The following is a 19,791-nucleotide window of genomic DNA, read 5'->3' as shown; positions in this document are numbered from 1 at the left end:
AGAGAGAGAGGAAGGAGAGGTTAAGAATATTTGAACATCACCCGGGCAGGTTGTACCTAAACTCTCCTGTACCTTACTGTACTGAGCTACAATCTTGCTGACTTGTCCCTTTGGACTTCTATTCCATAAAACTTGGTGTTTTCATTAGGTGGAGAGCTTTGTGCTCTCTGCATCCGGATGATTAAAGTTAAAGTGGGCACGTGGAAGAAGGAGGTGGGCGAGGCTAGCAGCTGGCTTTAAATCGGGCTTTTCAGTGTGTGAACTTCCTTGCCAACTACTTTCTCTCCCTCTCTCCGCCTCTGTAACTGCCTGGTACTAGAAACAGCTGCATGTACAGTGGTCAATCGCCAGGAAAACAGCTGGCCTCTGCTCCCAATCTGTCTTCTCTCCTTAAACTCGGGAAGCAACATTTCTGAAGAAGAACAGGGAATTATCCAGTTCCCAAATTTCCTCCAAACGGCGAAGGGGGAAGAAATGCCCTTCTCTGCTTCCACTCTGAGATGAGCCCTGCACCGCCGCCTGGGCCCTGCTAATAAAAGCGCAAAGCGTAAATGGCTTGGGGATTATTGGCTTTCGCCCTTGGACTGAGACATGAGATCACGATTTTCAGTCGGGGAAGGAACCGCCTCTGCCAGGCTGCCGAGGCCGCCGCTTCCCCTCCCTGCGCGGGTCCTGCATTACATCACGGTGAGCTCTCGCTGGTAGGGGGAGAGGAGACTTCTCCCGGGACCTAGCCTCAGACAGGGAAGGAGAAATCAGATAAAAAGGAGGGGTGGGAGGAGTGATGTTGAGGAAGTGGGAAAAGGAAAAAGCGGGTCCCAGTAGCACACCATCTTTAGAGGCTGTGTGTACAGGCAAAACGGGACAGCTGCACCCCTAAACGCGTTTCTGCAACACTCCCAAGCCCACCTGAACCCCAATTTTAAGTCCAACGTAAACTGATACAGAAAGCTGTCAGGATACCTAGGTAGAGAGGACTAAGGGTGCCTCAGTCAGGCCCCCTGGACTTGGAAGGACTAAGAGCATCCGCACTGGGGTGGAGTGGGGTGGAGTGGGGTAGGGTGGGTGGACCAGTGGGCCGGGCGGGGGCGCAGCAGCCAGCGGTTACCTCCCCTGCCAGGCGACAGCAGTCAGAGGGGGGAGGCAGAAGCGCCTCCTCCCCGCCCTGAGCCCGGGAGGCAGCTCAGGGGGAGGACGGTGCCTCACCTAGCCCCCGATGAGGGGCGTATCATGCCATGGCAGCGCCTGCGAACGACAACGGCGGCAGCACCCAGAGCAGGAGCGGCAGCCCCGGGAGCCGAGACGGAGTTGGGGGTACTGCGTCTGGAGCTCGCGGCGACGGGGACACGGGAGTCCGGGACGCCGCAGCGAGCGCCCCCAGCCTCCCTCCGCTCGAGGACTACGAGTGCAAAATCTGCTACAACTACTTCGACGCGGACCGGCGCGCCCCCAAGCTGCTGGCTTGCCTGCACACCTTCTGCCAGGAGTGCTTGAGCCAGCTGCAGCTCCGCGCCGCCGCCGCCGCCGCCGCTTCCAGCGCGGTCCCCGAGCGCGCGCCGCGCCCGCCACCCTGGCACGGCCCTCCCGGCACCATCGCGTGCCCGGTGTGCCGCCACCGCACGCCGCTGCCGGACAGCCGGGTGCACGGCCTGCCCAACAACACCAAGCTCGCCGAGGCCTTCCCGCTGGCTCTGCGCGCCGCACACGATCCGCTGCCCCAGGACCGTCTCCCGCCGCTGGCCTCCCGCCGCCTCGCGCCCACCGCCGCCCCGCCGCCAGTCCCCGCCCCGCAGCCGCCGCAGCCGGCGCCACCACCCGCTGAGGACGCCGTCCCCGGACCTGGGGGCCGCCCTGGTCTCCGCGCCCCGGGCGCCTACGAGAGCTGTCAGAACTGCAAGCGGGCGGCGCTCACCGCCGGCTGCGTGTGCGTGGTCTTCTCGTTCCTCTCCATGGTGGTGCTGCTGTTCACGGGTCTCATCTTCGTCAACCACTACGGCGGCGGTGGCAGTGGCAGTGGCGGCGGCGGTGGCGGCGGCGGCGGCGGGGGTGGGGGATCCCCGAGCAGCGGTTCGTCCCCCGGCCCCGCCCCAGCTACCGGATCGCCCTCGCCCGTGGGACCCATCTGCCTGTCGGTGGCTAGCATCCTGGCGCTCTTCTCGGTGGTGGTCACCTGGATCATCTGCTGGCTCAAGTACCGACCCGAGGGGGCGGCCGCCGGCTCTGCAGGAAGCGGGAGCAGTGGCTCGAGGGCGCGGGCAGCCGCAACTCTGGGCAGCGCCCGGAGGAGCGATACGTAGCCGGAAGGCACACCCGGCTCCCGGGGCATCGCCTACCCTCAGCGTCCCCATAGGACCCGGCTTTGGACTCAGTGAGCTGGGATTTCTCCCCGTTTCGTCTGTGACCACGGACTACCGAAATCACTGCGGAGCCTCAGTTTCCCCCCAACCCCCTCTTGGTCTTTCTGCTCCCTACTTCCTTTACCTTGGGTGAGAGAGGGAAACAGAAGAGAAAGGGATGTTGGCATGTGTGATATCCCTTTTACCCAAACCGCTGCTTTATACGTCATTCCCACCCTGACCAAAGTGTGTGGCTGTCCCTTCCCCAAAGCCTGAGGATGAACAGAAAGCGGATTCCTGGAGCCTAGGACTTGGGCGCTCGGTTAGGGGTTGCGCGCGCGCGCGCGCGCACGCGTTCTTGTCCGCAACAGTTGTGAATGGACTTGACTCTCCTAAAGGAAAAATGAAGATGTAAACTCAAATGATCTTCCTGCGTCTCCGAGATCATGGGAGAACAGAGACTGATGAACAGTCCGGATCCACGCGCCTAGAGTTGAGCCTCCGGCTAGACCTTGCCCCAGCCGGCGTCTGCGCGGAGATGGGCAGGTGCTCAGCGCGCGTGCGCGTCCAGGACTGGCTCTATTCTCCCTCAAGCGCGCTCTCGTTGGTGATCCGCTGCTTTCCGCCTGGTGGCTGGAGCGGAGCCCAGAAGTCCCATCTCCGGGAGGCTTGCGGTTGTTTTATTCACAGTGTTGCTGCCAGGCAGTCATTTTCATCTTCTGTAACAGAACTCGACTCAGGGAGCTTAAAGAGCCTGACCTCCCTTCTCTGAAAACTGACTGACTGTTGCCGCCACCTGGAAGACACTGAAAGCTATTTATTCAGAGTATAAACTTATAAGCTTCCCTTTTTCCCGTGACACCCCCCCCCCCATTTCACTAAAAAATAATTTATTTTTGAACATATAAATCTGGAAGTTTTACACATTAAGATCTCTAGAAGTTGTTTTGAGCGATGTCATTTCTCTCTTACCTCTAATCCAAACACATCTCAAAACAATAACCAGAAATCAAGGTGTGTTAGTAATTCAAGATTTTATACTGTGAAACAATAACTTTCAACTATATGAAAACACATAATAACGCCCAAAGATAAAGGGGAAAAGTGTCTCTTCCTCGGGTTCTCGAGATAATGTACATTTAACATATTTTGAGTTTACTTTTCTGCTGTCATGGAATCATTGGAATGTCCACGCTAGATGGGGAAAAACGCATATCGACCTGATTTTGAGACTAAAGGAATGATTTGTGAATGTGTACTGCACATGGTGGAGCTGCCTTTTTAAAAGTAAAACATGGTTCTAAAATGTATTTTGCGTGAAAACAAATGTCTTAGTCCACCTTTTGGAAGTTGGGGAAAGATAGTTTTCCTGCTCTGAAAACAAAAATCCGAGATGTCCCTGAGGGTGTGCTGCTCTCCCTCATGTATTATGATGTCTGCATGATGCCTCTGTATTAACTGATCTCCAGTGAAGCATTTATAGCTATCATATAGTGCGATAATTTATTGGCCACCCATAAGTAGCATGGCTGCGATTTAGGAACCACAATATGGTGTGTTATATGTCTATGCTGTCTTAATAAAAACAGGAAGTGTTTCTAGAAAATAAACCACACTGGTTTTTGGTACATTTTTATCTCCCGATGAAATCCCTCCCAGCTTTCTGCAGAGTCTTCCTCTCCCTTGAGGACACGCTTCCATCTAAGTCCCGACTGCGGATTCTGATTGAGGCTCGCAGAGAAAAATAACTCACCCATAAGAGTGTAGTTGGTTAAGATGGGCAGTTTGTGTATTTCTGAGTTTTTTTTTTAAGAAGTTTTCCTATTTTTTTATGTGTATAGGCACATGTATGTCTGTGTACTGTGTGTGTTCCATGGAAGCCAGAAGGAGGCCTTAGGTTCCCCTGGAACTGGAGTTACAGACCAAGTGTGAGAAAGCTTGGGGGCCACCATGGAGTTACTGGGATGTTTCCTTCAAAGCTCTTAGCCATTGAGCCTCATCTCTAGCTTCTGAGCTTTAAGAACCCCTGAAGACTTCTCCTGAATGCCACCCTCCATCCCCGAACTGTCCTAATATGCTGGAGAGAGAAGAGTTTAGTCCCCTGTAACAGGCACAAAACCTAGATCCTGATGTCACACTGTTGGTCTCTGGGATCTGTGTCTTGTCCCAGATAAGAGTCATATCTTGTAGGTGAGTTGAGTCTTATAAGTCTTATATACTCCAAACATCCCGTGCTCCCTTTTTTTTAAAAATTTATTTCTATGTTTTATTCGCCCTTTCCGTACCTCCTGTGCAGACACTCTGTTTACAATCACTGTGAGTAAAATCCATCCGCACACGTATATGTGTGTATACGCCGATGTATATATGTGACACATGCACACTAGTAACAGACCTTGGCTTTGTGGATGTGGCCATTCATACACAAACATGTGTTTGCTATTTCACTCCCTTGAGCGGGAAGCCTAGAAGCCTGCCTGCCTAGAGTTACTTGGAGACCAGCTGGCTTCTTACTTAGAGCGTACTTATAATCCACAGAAGTGAACCAATGGTGTAGGCTGAATGGTTTCTCATACAGGAGAAGGTGCATCTCAGAGTTGCCTCTATCACAGTGAGAGAGCCATGTTTTTGTTCTTTTGTGGATAGCACGTGGAAGTTTCTTGTGGATTGAGTTAGAATTGCTGAAAATCAGATAGATGCCATTCATGGCTCAGTTCCACCTTAGCTGACCTGGCTTTGGTTGCTAATTTCTAACTTTTGCACCAGAAACAGAGGGTTGGCAAAATGATATGATGAAAACGGCTTGTCTGCTACTCCTGCATTGAGGTGTGTGAGCCCTCTTTCCATTTTGTAGATTTGATTTAACCATTCACCCAGAATCCTTTGTTACTCTTATATTCATACAAATCTTTTATCCATCCTTTCCTTACCGCCACTACAGAGATTGTAATTACTATAGCAAGAATGCATCTCCACTGTGCAAACCGAAATGTATGCCTTTTTGTTGTTGTTTGTTTTGTTGTGGTGGGGTTTTTTTGAGATAGGATTTCTTTGTCTAGAAGCCCTGGCTGTCCTGGACCTTGCTTTGTACACCAGGCTTGCCTCTAACTCACAGACACCCATCTGCCTCTGCCTCCTGAGTGCTGCGATCAAAGATGTGCACCACCTTGCCTGTATTAGATATGTCTTAACTATCTACATTAGTAACAGAACCTAGCTTTCATTTATGGAAAGGCCTGGTCCGACAACACCTTAGACAAAGCAAGCAGGAGTCTGGAAAGCCATTATTGAAATAATATCTTCCTGGTCTAGAGGGCTTCAGGGACGACAGATGGTACCTTGTCATGGCAATTCTCTCCTCAGCATCTTAGAGGAGGCTGAGTCAGTCTTGGGTGTAGCTTCATCTTCAGAGTAGGAAGGTCCAGTAAAATTAAATCTAGTCTGCCTTGCACAGCCTCTTGGAAACTTGAAGAGCTTGTGACGCCAGAGTTCAAGGGCTGCAGGTTAGTCTAAATCTCAAGTGAAAGTGTTTATTCTGACTGCTTGATTGGCTCCTGAGTGCTACCTGACATGCATGCACGTCGGCACCTGCAGCCAGATGATAGGTTCGGAGGATTGCTTTCTCCTTATCTGAAAAGCCCTTGGGAAATCATCTGACCTCAGGCTCTTCAACAGCAGAATTTGAGGGAAACAACAGTGACTCGCCCCTGCCTCAAGTGATTTGGACTCATAGGAGTACCAGCTAGAATGCCCTGAGTTCTGCAGCTCCATGCACCTGTGCTGTTGCTTCCATTCAAGGTTTTAATTTCACCTTTTGCAGAGAGTTCTGCCATGTCTTCTACCTGTCCCCAGATACTGGACTACTATCTATCCTTCCTGGTGTTTAAATTGCCCACAGAAGTCTTGTTTATTTGCAGTGTGTGTGTGGGTACCATTATTTGTACCTGATTGTACCAGATATAAAGTCAAGGACAGGAACCTTTTTTTTTTTTTTTTTTCTGGTCCTCCCGCAAAGCATTGGTGAGTTCTCAGCACAAAGTAAGTGGCCAATAAGTACACAGTTAAGTTTGGGCAGAAGGAAAACTCTGGAATAAATGTTGAACTTCCCAACTCACTCTGCCAGTCAGAACTCCTGAGGTCTCAGGGCTATGGAGAGGGTGGGGAGATTTTTTTTTTTTTTCTGCATCACAAGGATATTTTTAAGAGTGGAAAAACTAAGAGCCAGGATTAGCACAGTTGGTGCAAGGAAGGCATATCTCTGATGCCCACTATGCCTAAAACTCAGCGTGGTGGTAGATGGCATGCTCCAGGAGTGCCAGCTCTAGGGAGGTAGAGGCAGTAGGATCCAGAGTTCAAGTCACCCTCCACTCTATGTGTAGCCTGGGCTACTGGAGACCCTGTCTGAAGGCAAAACAAAGGCATGAGGAATGTATTTACAAAAAGCACTTTGGATCCTGAGTCAAAAACTGGAACCCTTCAGAGAAATTCACACTGCATATTCATCCACGGAACCAGAGTAAAAAGATATTTAGCTTTTGTTTCTAAAAATGTCTGCACTGTGACATTTAGGGTGTGCTGGTGAGCCTGCTTGTACTGTGTTCTCTACAGGTGGCAGAAGACTCCCCCAGAACACCATAAGTTCTGTTACATTTCCCATGACTCCTTGTTTTATTAACCCATCAAGCCTGGTCACTAACCTGCTAATTTTATGGATATCAGCACCTCCACCATCTGATTAATTCTGCAACCCAACTGGTATTGTCTCTCTCACACGCAACTTAATTCTGAGTTGTTAATATCTGTATTTTACACTTCTGCTTTCACAAAAAAGATGAGTAAATTCAAATTGTGGGCATGCATTCTTGCTGAACGTATACCTCTCTTTCTTCCTTTGAAGTCTCGTTTCATTGTGGGTGTTGCACAGAGTGTGGCTTAAAAGACTATAGCCATCACTGTCTCAAAGATGAGTGTCAAAAGCAACTGCAGTCGACCTTAGTTTGAAGTTCTGTGGCTGAATCAAGTGCAGGGGAGATTTTTCTCTGTCATTCGCTAGGTCTCTTGATTGTCTGTGTAAGATAAGCTTTATAAGCTTAGCCCAACACGATTTCCTTCCATCGATTTTGATTCTGAGGTTTCTGTTCTCTTAAACAGATCTAAATTGTGCCAAAGAGAAGCAATTTTGTTTCCGTGATAAATTTTCAACCATCCCTGATCATAAGACATTTGGGGAAGTGAGTGTTTATAATCCAATCACCAAGAATATTCCTAGGAGCCTCGGAAGAATGAGCGCATTTCCTTTACAAAAACAGTTGTCTTTGCATGTAAAATTGGATTATCTTTGGTTTAGAAATGCCAATTTCCAGGGGGTCCAGTGTGTGGGGGAGGGGCTGGAAAGAGAAGGGGTGGAGAGTCTTCCTAACCTATAATATTTCAAAACAGATCCCCGCGTAAACATGAGAAAGTGTCTAATCTTTGCAGAAGGGCACGTATTTCAAGAGCTATTTCAGAAAATAGGGGCTCCGTCCCCAAATAGTCTCCGTTACATATAAATGAATATTTCTATTGTGTGTTCGTTGACCCAACAGTTTTTCAATAGAACTTGAGGCGTCGAGATGGTGTAGCGTCTGCTCTTAGGGTTTGGGGGAGGAATTAGAACTCCTAATGAGAATTAGAAACTTTTTGTCTGAGGGGGAAAAAACTGGGAGGAACAACTTTGTCAAGGAAAATGATTTGTCTTCAGAGGCCTATTTCTTACTAAGCACACACAGCAAATTTATCTTGATGGGAGCCTTCGAGCAGCTACCGCACGCAGGACCAGAGATACCTGGCCGGCTGGGACAAGTCTGCAGAAGCTCTGGCCTTCAGAAGCCTCAATTGATTGGCCAGGGCGGGGAGAAGGCGGCGCGGTGGCTTTTCTAAAAGGCGCCCCAGGTGATTTTCTAAGCTGCTAAAATTGGGAGCCCTATATTTCACACCTTAATGAAACGCCACTGTCTCCCTAATCTCACTTTAATGAACTCGACCCTGCCAGGTTTTTTTTTTTTTTTTAAAGTAGAAATTCCTTGAAGGAGTGGGACAGTCCTTGGATTTCGGAAGTGGGTATTCTTCACTTTGGAGCTAAAGGAGAACTATTTATTTTAACCACTGCTTTAGCTCCCCAACAAGGCGCCCGCGCATGTGTGTCGGTGTGCTGTGATGATTGTAATCTAGGTGCACTGCCTTCTAAATTGAGGCTTTTCCGTGAGCTTCCCCAGCCCTGCTAAGGTATCTGTGATCTCAGCTCCCCGGGAAACCGAGGCAGAAGTTGGCGACTAGCCTGAACAAAGTAGTGAGATCTAATCTATAAACAAACAAACAAACAAACAAAGATTTGGGGCGATTTCTGAATAACCAGGAAAGTCTTGTGGCTAACTGAGCAGACCATCTCTAACGACAGTGGCCAGTGAAAGCTCCTAGCTCCACTCGTGCTGGGGACAGGTGCAAATATTGGCTTCAGTTTTGGTGTCGGAGCTAGCTAAGGTCTTGAAATAATCACTGGGAGAGCTATTAGGTTCCCTTACAAAGTTCCTCATGCACATTAATGGAACCAGGTGCAAATAAATTTGCCCAGACACAGACTCACCTTTAGAGCTCTGAAGCGGGGCTAGCCTTGATTCCCCACCCCCACCCCCCAGAGTTTGAATACAGTTGTCTGCTGCGGTGACTCCCTCTGGGCTTTTGAGAGAACAAGTAGAGGCCATCTCCTGGATCCACAGGCTGCTTCTGCTACTTCTGGAAACCCTGGGGCAGCCCTTGTAAGGAGGTTGCCGGTGGTGGGGTTGGGGCTTCCTCTAAGGGACAGCAGGGGAAGAATCTGGCATCCTGGGGAGGAGTCCTCTCTATCGTCCCACTAGCCTTTTAATCAGGACAGAATCCATGACCTACTCGGAGCACAGCCTCACATCTGCTATGTCCTTATTCCTAGGCCAGGTAAAAATGCATTTGAGATCCGGAAAGAGGTGATCCTGTTTGGTGATACCAGAGCAACTCCAAGGCTCAAAGGCATTGTCCAGAAACTTTTCTGAGAGAGATAAAAGGAGAAGAGAGGAAAGGAGAGGAGAGGGGAGGGGAGGGGAGGGGAGGGGAGGCGAGGAGAGGAGAGGAAAGGAGAAGAGGGGAGAGGAAATGAGAGGAGAGGAGGGGAGAGGAGAGGAGAAGAGAGGAGAGGAGAGGAGAGAAGAGGAGAGAAGAGGAGAGGAGAGGAGAGGAGAGAAGAGGAGAGGATGTATCCTATGTATTGGTGTAGCCCAGGCTGGTTTTCTTATACCACTGTTGAGATTACAGTCATGTCACGGCCTCCATACCAGGTTTTTTACAGTAACGAGGGTCCAACCTATATCTTCGCACCTACCAAGTAAACACTGTATCAATTACGCCACACTCCCGGCCCGGACTGTCCTTGTCACCCAGACCACTGTTTAGCTTAGGTGGTTGGTTTAGCCTCTCCCTGGCTCCACGGTTGTACCCCAGGCCTGCTAAACAAGAGCTCTCCCACAGACACACCCAGACCCCGGACACCCTTTGGGTCATCCTGGTTTTCAGCCTCAGGTGTCTTTGGTGATATTTCCCGACTTCAGGGGGTTTAGGGTATTATTACTACGAATGGCCAGATGGAATTTTTAACAGCCCTGGGTTCACACCAGCCACTCCTACAGCTTGCGAGAAAGTTCACAGCTATTAGACATCGCAGGAGTACTTAGAGCAGGAGGGCGGTGGCGCAGGGAGTCGCGTTCTTGGGGCTGGCTCTCCTGCTTGGCAGGAAAGCAGGGCTGTGGAATCGCTACACCCGTGGAATCAGTCCCTGGTGAATGCCCACCTTCAGTTTTGTGCCTGCCACCTGATAACGAACCTTGAAAGAAAGGCATTGTGGTGCACACTGATACATCCCGCACTCGGAAAGCAGGAGGGTGGATGAAGGTGCGAGTAGGCTTGCCTCCAAGTGCACGAGGTGCAGAGAGTGTCTTTACCAAGGTTCTACAGCTTGTCACCAGGGCACGTAGTGGAGTATACGGAAGTTTGTAAATCCCTCTTCCATCCTCAAACGCGCTGCCGCCAGAGGGCTGGCACCCAGGACTATGGTCCACTCAGCCTTCAGTCCTAATGTGGCCCTTTCCAGGACAGAGATGTAGAGGAAGGTGGAGAGGTGGCAGTTGAAAGGTGATAGGTGCTCAGCGCCAGTTTGGACCTCTGGGAGCCTTCTAACCCCAGTGCGCTTTGCTGCGGGTTGGGGAGGGGAGACCAAAAGAAGCCTTTGAAGGATTTCCCGAAAATTGACTTGTGCCTAAGGTGTGTCTTTCTTGCTAGATTTTGAAGCCTTGTCTCAAGTTGGTCTTAGGTAAAATGGAGTCCCTGAGAAAAGTAGAAACGCTTATTTAAAAGAAAGAAAAAGTTTTTAGTGGCTTTACACCAAGAGATGTGTTTTCAAAGGTCACTAAGGTGGGACAAATTTCTGAATTTTTTTTCAATCAAGATGAGCTTTCCCCAACCATCAAAGGCAACCTTTGACTGACAGCAATGTCCTACATTTGGGATCCTAGAAGTAGAAAGGCTGAGGCAGGAGGATGGTGGGTTCTAGGCCAACTTGAGCCACAAAGTGAGTCCCTATCTCCAAAACAAACAAACAAATGTTTTGAACATTATTTACAGCCATAACAAGACAAAAACCAAGGACACTGAAGAATTTAATAGCTTCCTCATCTCAGCTCTTATGGACTTGATTTGGTTGAAAATCGGGGATTTCCTGCTGCAGAGATCAGCAACTATTATTGTTCTGAGTTCAAAGTAGCACCTGAGCTTCCTAGCTGTGTGACTTTGGAAAAGTTTATTAGCTTCTCTGTGCTCTTTACCCTAGCTTAACTAGTTGTTTAGAGCTGTAAGTGAATTGAGAACACTGCTGGTATAAAGGATGCAATCACTAAACGTGTTACCATTATAATCTGAGTAATGTTGTCAGTACGTATGAGTTCCCCCAATTCTACTGAGATGGCTGATTTGCTGGACCAGGGAATTCCAGGATGTCTGAGCTCTTAGGTAGCCAATGTCAGGACTCTGGACATGTCCTTTGAGTCTTAAAGAATAAGACAGAGGCTGAGACTGGGTAACAGAGAAGGTCAAAGAGGTGGCTTATCGGGTTATGGTATTAGAAAGAGGATGGAGACTCCTCTGGAGTGCCCACTTTCATGCTTCCATAATGTCTACCCTGCTGTTTTGTTTATTAAGACTCTTGACTTTTGTTGTTACTGTTGTTGAGACAGGGGTCCATGTAGCTCCGGTTAGCCTCAAACTCAATATGAAGCCTAGGTTAACCTTGAGCTCCTGATCCTACTGTCTCTGCCTCCCCAGTGTTTGTACCACCAGGCTAGGGTTCCAGAATTTCTCCAAGGAGAGATATCATTCACATGTCCTTCACATGCTATTCACATATACTCATTATTCCCAAGAGACTGTATTTCATGATCTGACATAGCAACACCCAACTTCTATCTGTTGTTGTTGGAGACAGGGTTTCACTGTGTAGCCCTGGTTGTCCTGGAACTCTTTGTGTAGGCCAGACTTTCCTGGAATTCAGATACCTGCCTGCCTCTTCCTCCTGAGTTGTGGGATTAAAGGTGTGCAGCACCTTGCCACGACTGTCTGGCTTTGTCCCCCACCATCCCCCTTTTTTTTAAACAAAAGAATTTCTCAATCTTGAGAATGAAGCAAATTGAATTATCAAGCTAATGCTAAGTGAAAGATCTGAGGACACAGTAATGTGGCTGCCATGTTTTCCTTCTGGATGGTTTTTTCATCTTAGGGTTCTTGCTGTCCCCAGCTGTGCATCCCTTGGGCATGTAGGAGTGGCCACAGGAATCAGTTCCTGACTCCTGATACTCGGGAGTTCTTCCAGACAGGAACTGTCAGTCATTCTGCCTGGCTGAGTATGAGCCCATTGGGGTCTCCCTTTTTTCAGTTAGGAATAATCTTTTTTAGTGTGTGTGTGTGTGTGTGTGTGTGTGTGTGTGTGTGTGTGTGTGTGAGTGTGGAGGGGTGTGCGTGTGTAACTTTGAGCCTAAGATGATCCTGACTTCCCCCTCTCAGCCCTTTCTCACACTCTGCTCCTGAAAGCCTCTAGATCTGGCTCCTGTCTTCCTGGGTCCCCTAAGGGAACCTCACAGTTGGTTCTGCTCTTCTGAAGTTTAGATCTTTAAGCTCTAGCCCCTAATGTGGTTTTGTTGGGTGTCACAAAGATGGCCCTTTCCACAACAAGATGACATTTCTGTGCCTATTATGACACCATCTCTAGCTCTGGGGATGTCACAACAACTGCCTTTCCAAATGGAACAACTGGCTTTTGAGCCATTCAACCTCTATTCTTCCTCCTTGGTCCCAAACTCCCAAATTTTGTTTGTTTGTTTGTTTGTTTTTTAAAGATGCTGTAACTCCAAAGCTGCTCTGCTAGTAATTTGTGGGGCTCAGAGTGCTGTGTTCTCCCATCCACTGCTCTTCTCTGCTTATCTCAGAAACCCAGAAGCCAGGAAACTGAGGGCTGGTTTTTAAGGATGTCCATAATGGGAGCAACAGGTCCAGGGGAGCAAGGGCCTGTTTTATTTTCTGTCAGAGGAAGACTCCATTTACTAGTCAGTGGTGGTCATGATGAGGGATGAAGATACCCTTTACTCTGTGACTGCCTGTGGCTCAGGAGGTTACCTGTTAGCAAGCAGGAGCCCTCCTGAAGAACTTTCTGAGAAGGTAAAGGAAGACACAGTAGCCTAAGTGTGGCCCGATCAGTGAAGTTCATGGTGGTGGAAGGGATTCCTGGTGTGACCAAAGGAGGGGTGGGGGGGTGCTGGCTTTGGTGACTGCTCCCCCACCCCCAGCCCCCACCCCCACCCCGTGCCCCAGCCTTCTTCTCTCTCAGCCTTTCCAGCCAGTGGCTCCTCATACCAGAGGGTATGTTTTTGTTTTTGTTTTTGTTTTCACAAGACACAGATACCCAAGGCTGTGGGCCAGGGTGGAGCAGCTCCTTGCAGCCCCTTTAAAGAGAGGCTAGACATTTCTACCACCAGGGGAAGCTCCAAAAGGAACATCAGGCCAAAAGCACACACACACACACACACACACACACACACACACACAAACACACACACACATGTGGTGTAAGGCCAGCTAGGCAATCCTAGGATGCACTGGGAGCTCAACTTCCAAAGCTGGGCTCCAGATAGTGTTTATAACTGGGTTACAAAGCCAGGACAGTCAACTAGGAACAGGTGAAGTGTCCCTTGGGATACAGGAAGAAAGGTTCTCAGGTCACAATCACCCATTGGGCTCTTGGAGGTCATTATTGTGGGTTTGGGTCCCAACTCCCCCCCACACACACACAACCTTTAATTGTTACCGAGGTGGGGATGTTTCACCTCTACAGTCTAGACTGAAGACACCAGAAGGGTGTGACTTGCCAAGGTGATGTTGGATGGATGGAGTTCAAATTGGGGTGATGTCAAGTGGCCTAGAGGACAGTTCTGGGGTTGGGAAGAAAGATCACACCACAGCATCATTTGCCAGAGCATCCTTCCATAAGCACCCAAAGTGTCTAACTTCTTTCTCAAGGACCGAGGAGTGCCATAGGGCGGCAGAGTTTTTCACTGGCTACCTGGAAACTGAGACATTTCTCTCTGCTAAGAACTGGAGTGCCTCGGTCTCAGCACAGGCACTTAGCCCAGCTCGCTGTGTCCCTAGAGGACCAGAAATCGATGAAGGCTTGGACATCGTCTAAAATCCCACTACCTCATTATTTAGGGCCGATCTCACAGGTGTCATGGGGAGACAGATGAGACTGGGCCTTCACTTTCTCTTCCTACCAGGAGAGCCTAGAGATAATCTGAATCTTCCAGGATCCAGCTCTGCCAGGATTCTGGCCTTGGAAGAATCGACTTTTATCAGTTTCTGTTTGTTTGTTTTTCCCCCACAATAGAAGCTTGGAGGCAACCCGGAGATGCAGGAGCGAATAGAGAACACGGATGGAGGGTATGGGCCACGAACGTTCCCGAACTAGTTGTGCGAGCAAGCAAGCGTACAGCCAAGTAAGGGATGTTCTTGAGCGGATGCTTTTTCCGAGCCGGGGGTGGGGTGGGGGCGGGAAGTGGGGGTGGGGGGTGAGGTGGGGTGAGGGTGGAGGGCCAGGTGGCAGGAGCCTTGGGGCAAAGAGGACCCGGTTGTATAGGAAAGGGCTTCTAGCCGGGTCCCTTGAGCTGCGTCCCCTTTGGCTGCCTTAGCGGAGATGGCTCAGAAAGATGAAAGCAGTAGAGACTGGTCGCCTCCTCCAAATGTGCTCTGGGAAAAGATCTGGCGAGAGCCGTACTTTCGCTTTGGGCGTGATTGATGCGAGCCGCACTCTGAGGGCTGAGTAATTAATAAAGATTACACTCGTTTTGTCGGAACGTCTCTCTTAATTAATGGAGAAGGGGGGGAGGGAGCACAGGGTGATTTATTTGCATTGGGAATATTCTCTAGGCAGTACGAGCTCTGTGGAGGAGGAGGCCAATCGCACTCAAGACTAATTGGCAATCAGTGGGTAGAGGGGGATCTTGTAGGGATCGGTGTATTCTACCTTCATTCTTTCGCCCCTCTGTCTAGGAGGTTCCACTTTCTGGAGTTCACCTCTCCTGCCTCCCTTTCTGCAGAAGACGTGGCTTGGCTGGGGAAGGGGTTACTCACCAGCCCCATGCAGACCACACAGAGCCTTCAGAGCTGTCCCTGACCCACCCAGGGGGCACAAGCTGGATCCCCACTACCCACTCTTGGTTTTTCCCAGGTCTTTTAGTAGGTGTTCTGGAAGCCAGGACCGAGGTGTACGAACACTGGCTCCCTGATCCTAAGTGGGTAGAAACCCACCCACTGACTGTTAGCCTGTCTGGGTTTCTACATGTAGTAAGTTCAGCTAAAATACCACCCTCGGGGATTACAGTCCGTTTCCACCAGTCCAGGGGAAAATGGTGTCCTCTCCCACCCCCTAACGCCCGACTGCATAAAAAAAAAAAATCCTCTCTCGCTCTAATGTTGACTCCTCTTGACTGGCCCACACCCTCTACAGTGGAATAAGCCAGTACTTCCAGCTCAGCGAAAGGAGGGAGTGGGGGGGTGGGAGTGGGGGGTGACTACGTGGCCCCAAGAAGCCGGGTAGAGCCAGGAAGCAGCTTCAAAGGTTTCGGTAACGACTCTTCGGCCTTTATTTATGTCCCTATTAATACAATATCCATCATATGCAGATATCGATCTTTATCCTTTAAACTGATACGCTGAGAATCAATTAGGCATGCAGATTACATTTCCTACGTATCCCAATGTTAATCTTTCAGACGCAGAGCCGGTGATATATATTTCTGCAGCCAGATAGTATTAGATTTCGTTTGGAAAAGAAAAGACGAAAGAAGAAAGGCTCTCTGAAGCGTATTCCTCTTGGGGCTACTTGTCTTGACTTTTGGCTCTCTGTTGGGAGTTGGAATACTTCTGGTGGAGCGGTTTCCTCCCCATCCACCCACCCCCACCGCCTCCTCCAGGAGAAGGGGCAAGCCTCCGACGACAGTGACTTTAGGGAGTTGCCACCACGGGGACCCAGGGCAGCTATCTGCAAGATGACTCTCTGGGAAGGCCTTGCCTGCGGCATCTGCACCGCAGTTGCACGCGCTAAATTCTGGCGCCTCTCTGGCTGCTTCTTCGATCCATTGTCCAAGATGGTCAGTGTTTTCATCTGTTCAGAGTTACCCTCGTCCTTCTCCTGGCCTCAAGCTTACGATTCCAAATAATTTTGCTCTCATTCTCGCCTGGAGAAAAGTAAATTATACATTTTAAGGGGAATGGTCGGTCATTTTCCCCGGGACGGTGACCGGTAGTGGTGGTCGTGAGGCTGTGGAGGAAAAAAGCTAGGGATGGAGAAATGGTTTAGAGTCTTAGGAAGAAACTTAAGACTTAAGTTTAGTGACTCCACTACAGCGGGGTGATTCTTGTTCAATTTTCTCAGTCGGTGCGTTTCCTTCCCTACCCCCATCACTCCATTTTTTCTTTCCTCCACTCTTCCTCTTTCTCGGTATTCAGTCCGCCTTTATTTTCTTCCCTTCCCTCCTTTATACTATTCTATCTTCTCTCCTCACTTTGAGGATCCTTTGGGATCCAGAAAACAGCAGTCCCACCCCGCCCAGCCTAGTCGCCTAAGTTCGGTCGCCCATAGCAGTCTCCTGCTGCGAGTCTCCTGTAGGCAGGTGTACAGGGCAGCTTCCGGTCACCTCCTGTTAGCTCCAGCCCTGCTCCCCGCAGGTCTTTGGCCAGATCGAACCCAGCTTGGAAGCTGAGAACCCTGCCTCCTCCACCTGTTGTGTGCGATTCCACGGCTCAGTGGACGGCTGCGTCTCCCGCTCCAGTCTTGCTTTTTAAAGCCCCGAGAGTCGCGGGAGCTGGGCACACTCTCGGCCCGCGGCCTCCAGCTGCCTTGACTCCCCGGTGACAAACGCCCAGGTTTGGCGGGGGACACCGTGCGCTTGAACTTTGGGTTTTCAGTCTCCTCTCTTCGATCCTGTTGATCAATTGATCGTCATCCCTCTAGCTGAAATCACCTGGCACACAATCTCCTGTGAGTTGAAAGGATCGGAGGCAGAGGAGTGGTGTCACCCCACTGCCCTGAAGCCGGCAGGCACTGAAATGAGTCAGAGACAGGTCTGTACTCATCTCAGCGATAGGCCTAGCCCTCCACCTCACCGGGTGCTTTCTTACTCCACCACCCCGCCAGCCTCTGTGGGAGGATTTTCAGTCTGGTTACCCTAGGACGGAACTCCTGAGAGGGTCCTTTGCCTACCTTTTTGTTCCAGTCAACAGTCCTCCTTAGAAAAACTTGTAGACCCAGCTCCCCCCGACTCACTCCTCTTAGTTCTGCTCCGCCTGCCTCCGCATAAAGGCGGTCCAGCCTGCTGCGGGTACCAGTGAGTCCTCAGGCTAAGGAAAAGCTCTTTCTCCTCATCCCCCTACCCCGTCCCCGCCCCCCAACTACAAATACACCAGAGTCAGACCTACAGGTAGAGAGCAGTCACCAAATTGACTCTTTTAGAGATCAAATCCTCCTTCTCAGTTTACTCTCACCAACACATACAGAGAATATTATATTATTATTATTATTATTATTGTTATTATTGTTATTATTACTATTATTACTATTAATTTGCAAGACGCCCGGCTGTGGAGGATCGCCATCCGTGTTTACAATAAGTTTTGCGAGTGAACTTCTGAAAGACTAGACTTAGTTTCTGCCTTGCTGCGTTGGTTTTCAAATTTAAGAATTTTTTTTTCTCTTCCTCGCCTCTTTTTCTTTCCTTTTCCTTTTCCCTTTACTCTTTTTTCCCCCACAAACCATATGTTCTTTATTGCAAACCCGATCACAGTTCCCCCAGGCCCCCTCGCTACAGGGGCACGGCAGGGACAAATCCGCTGTAGCTGGCCCACACATTTCAATGCGGCGCCCAGATCCGCGTCGCTCTCCTAAACCCGAGCTCACTCTGCTGGATTTTTTGATGGGAGAGAAGCGCGGCGCCAAGGCTTTTGACAAATAACTGCGAAGGTGGGGCGCGAAATGACCGTCGTTGATGTGGTAGTAGCGCTACTCCGCCGGTTTAACCCATACATTCACCAGCAGGTAACCCTGCATCTGGTCAGGAAGCTCATCACCTGGAATCTGGAGTTTGAATTTCCTCCTTGGGAGTGATCAGCAGCAGCAGTTTTGTGAAGGACTGAGGGTTCCTCTGCAGTTGTCCCACTGTCTCCTGCCGCCCGGCGGCGCAGTAAGGCAACCGCTACCCCGACCCCACCCCACCCCCGTGCGCCCATTCCAGTCTCACCAGACTCAGCAGAAAGGACGCAGTAGCTTTAGCAACCACTTTACTCTCAACCTTATCCCTGAACACTATTGCATAGATTAGAATTCCCCGTTTAAGACGTGCATCCTCCTGGAAGAAAGGTGATCTCTGAGAGGCCTGGAGAACTTCATGCCTGGATTCGATCCCCAAGTAAGGCGAAAACAGAGAATGACATGCCATGTCAGGGCAGAAGCCACCTGAGTCCTTTGGGATGTAAATCTTCAGATCCACACCCACCTGGGAGCTAAGAATTAAGTAGAGTCTTCAGGCTTGGACTGTCAGTCTAATCTTTGTTACTTGAAACATTTCTAAGGGTGTGTGTGTGTGTGTGTGTGTGTGTGTGTGTGTGTGTGTAAGGAATACAGGAGTCAACCACAACCCCCCCCCCCCTTCATCCTCACTTGTTGCAGGGCTTAAATTATACTTCAAGACTCAAATTTCATTTTTTTTATTTTTTTATTTTTTATTTTTTTAGTGTATAGGTGTCAGGGATAGATGCAAGGATTGTTGGAAAGACTGTTGCAGGGACTTCCCTGGACACACGTGTGGTCTGTTCTGAGCCTGAGCACAGCTGACCAAACCTGGATTCACCTTCCCACACCTACTGCCGGCACTCACTGTTCAATTAGCAGCTGTGCTGTGGGTAGATTCAGCACCTGGACTTGGACTTGGTAGCCAAGTGGCTTCTAGTTGGGGCAAGTGGTATGGATGGAGGCTCCTACTTTAGGCGGTTGGGACAGCGTGGTTTCAGCTTCCCGACATATGGAAGGGAGTTGGTAAGGGGAAGGCCCAACTCCTCGGAAACTAGGAACTGCCAGACTATGCAGCTCGTGGGCTTCTTCAAAGTCGGCTTTGCCTGGTTTGGTTTGGCAGGTTGGGTGCTCCTGTTCTGAGAACGTCAGCAAGGATCACTGCTTTGCCCGTGGCTGTCGCCATGAAGTTTTTAGAAGTGGTCCAGCCGCTGTGTATCCACTCAGTGCCCTCAGAACTCCTGGGGACTTCTACGTGGAGATGAGTTGGCCTTTATCCTTTGGTTGAATGTGAACTGGAGAGTGCTGGGCAGGGGGAGAAGAAAAACTCAGTCCCGGTTCTTGCCCTCACCCCATCCTCTCTGCCTCCTAGCTGTACATTTTCCTAGCAGGTGGTAAGTAGTCTATGACTGCGCCACTGAACTGGCATCCATGAGCTGTTCAACAGGCATACTTGGGTGGAAGTGTCCCAGAGGAGTTTCTGAACCTGGAAAGGTATCTGCAGCTACCCCATTATAAACAAGTCGCCCTTGTCCACCAAGATCGGCCTTCTGAAGAGCTGGGGTCATGCCGCTGAAGTCCTGGACTGAAAAAAAATGGAGGAGATTCAGCCCCAGAGGGTTCTAACCCTCAGGAGGGGTCCCTTTTCACTGAGTGTGCAGCCTGAATTTAACCACTTGAAATACATCTCGGGTCCCTCGTCCTCCCACTGATTAAAGCTGACCAGATAAAGTGCTAAATCCCGCTCTGTTCAACTTCAAGAGGAAAGGAAAAAAAAAAAACTTGGAAAAG

This window comes from Mastomys coucha, unplaced genomic scaffold (genome assembly GCF_008632895.1).
Source record: "Mastomys coucha isolate ucsf_1 unplaced genomic scaffold, UCSF_Mcou_1 pScaffold14, whole genome shotgun sequence".
In the NCBI taxonomy this organism is placed as follows: domain Eukaryota; kingdom Metazoa; phylum Chordata; class Mammalia; order Rodentia; family Muridae; genus Mastomys; species Mastomys coucha.
Note: the sequence above shows the minus strand (reverse complement) of the source record.